Source organism: Ctenocephalides felis, unplaced genomic scaffold (assembly GCF_003426905.1).
Source record: "Ctenocephalides felis isolate EL2017-DRISC unplaced genomic scaffold, ASM342690v1 CF-g0.4_SCAFFOLD_00255, whole genome shotgun sequence".
Lineage (NCBI taxonomy): Eukaryota > Metazoa > Arthropoda > Insecta > Siphonaptera > Pulicidae > Ctenocephalides > Ctenocephalides felis.
In genome coordinates, this window is record NW_020536409.1 from 16,388 (window position 1) to 18,728 (window position 2,341).

Below are 2,341 nucleotides of genomic sequence, written 5' to 3' on the forward strand. Positions count from 1 at the left end.
ATTGTTGCATTGTCGAGTGGTCCTTTCTGAATTCGGTCTTAGATCCATTTTTTCCCTTTATGATCTTCACATAGTCTGAGTAAAATTAGTCTTTCAAGAATCTTGGATAAAACTGGCAATAAACTAATTGGTCGGTAAGAACTTGCATTATGCGGATTCTCTTAGGAATCATTATTATTTCTCCAGTTTGCCAAGCTGTAGGCCAATAGTTAAATTCAAGAATTCATTGTATATATTAGTTAAAATATTATAGAGTATTTTGGCTATTCTTTTAGCATTTTTGGAGTGATATTATCGATGCCAGGGAAAGACTTGTTTTTTAATTTTTTGATTGCACAAGCAACATCATTTGGAGAGAAATGTCTTAGTCGATATTTAATTGCTACGAATTATTGCAGACTGGACTTTGGGACAGATTTGTATCGGTGAAAATATTTTGGAAGTATTTTTGCAATTTTTGTCGGTTTCGTCGAGAGATCGAATCTTCAGTAGAGGGTTCGTTTGTGTTGGTTTCCCTTTGATTTTGATTGGCCTCCAAATGGAGTTATCAAACCAGTTAAGTTGCAGTAGATAGGTCTTGAATGCGTCGCTTTTCCATACCTTCACTTTGTTCTGTAATGTCCTATTGAGTTGGTTTAACTTAGTTCTATCTTGTGGCAAGTGTGATTGTTCTCATATCCTTCTTGCTATTCTCTTCTGCAAAATTAATTTTTTAATTTCGGGAGGAATAATAAGTGTGTTATTTTCCGTGCGACAGGTTGGAGTAACTAACTTTGAGAATTCTTTTAAAACTGTTGTGAATTTATTTATCTTATAGTCAATATTGACTGAACTTTTCTGGAATGTGGAAAAATTTTTGAATCCAATAAAGCCCTGAATTGATCCCAATTTGAAAATTTGTCGTGGAGGATAGCTGAAGGTTGTTCAGTTACAGGAATTGTGTTAAATGAATCAAAGGGGATACCTTTGATTATGAAAAAATCCAGAGGATCTGGTACTTTGTCTAGATCCGAGGGTCAATAGGTAGGACTGCCTGTTAGAATATGGAGAAGATTATTATTTGCTATTGCCATGTGAAGTTGTTTTCCTTTCGAAGTTGTCAGCCTGGAGCCCTATGCTGTGTGTTTACAATTATAGTCACCTCCTAATATATATTTGGATCCCAGTTATTCAAAAAAAGACGAATGAACGAATTAGCTGAAATTTTGAACTTTGAAGGACAATATATCGCAGAAATGGTTATTTCAAATAGTCTTGTTTGTAATAGGATTTGTGTTGCTTGCATGGATTCTTTTTGAACATTCGGAAGTGCAAAATGTTTCAAGCTACTTTTGATTAATAATGCTGATCCACCTCAGGCGCTGCCACTTGGATGGTTTGAATTATAAGTGATATAATTTTGAATTTTAAAATATGTTTTTTCAGTAAAGTGGGTTTCCAAAATGAGAAGAATATCGATATGATTTAGTTTCAGGAAACATTCCACTTCATATTTGTGAGGTATTATACCATTTGCGTTCCATTGAGCGATTTTAATTAAGCTTGCCATTATTCAAGTTATTAATTAGAGTGGTTAACATATTGATAACAAGGCTATTTTGTTGCACAAGTTGACTAAAAAGAGTCTTGAATTCTGAGAGAAAAGACGATAAAGTGGTAGTATCGGAGTCCGTGGTTGGATTTGAGAAAGTACGTTGCTGATTTCTTGTGGCGTCTGCATAGGATACTGAGGGGTTAGTGGGATTAGGAGTTGCGGTAAATTTTGGTGAATTGATTTTAGTTGGGATTGAAGGTTTGGGATATGGGACGCTATTAAATTCTTTATAGAGATTTCTACTTCATGGCTCAAAATTTTCTTTGTTGAAGCTACATCCCCTGTAATTAGCAGTATGCGCTCCGTCACAGTAATAACAATGGGCTGGACTATTAGGGTCTATAGCACAATCTTTTATTCTATGATTTTTACCACATTTTAAACATATGAAAAGTCTGTTACAGTAGGCCTTAATATTTAATATTTTATAAACGTTGTAGATTTTTTTTTTATTTTTACTGGGCTCTGGGTCCACAAAAAACATATTCAGGGGCTCTGTGGTTAATCTATGTCTTATGTTGAGAGATTTCTCACAACATGACCCTGTTTTAGTAGTTCTGATTTTATCAGATCCGTATCTGTAGAAAAATGAATATTTGTGAGTACTACCATGTATGCCTTTTCTTCTTTTAGTTGATAATTGTGATTTGTTTGTTTTAAATACTTTGAGAGTTCACGAAAATTATCAACGGTTTGACATATGATTTGAAATGTATTGTTGGCGAGGCTTCGCAGATAGTATTGATT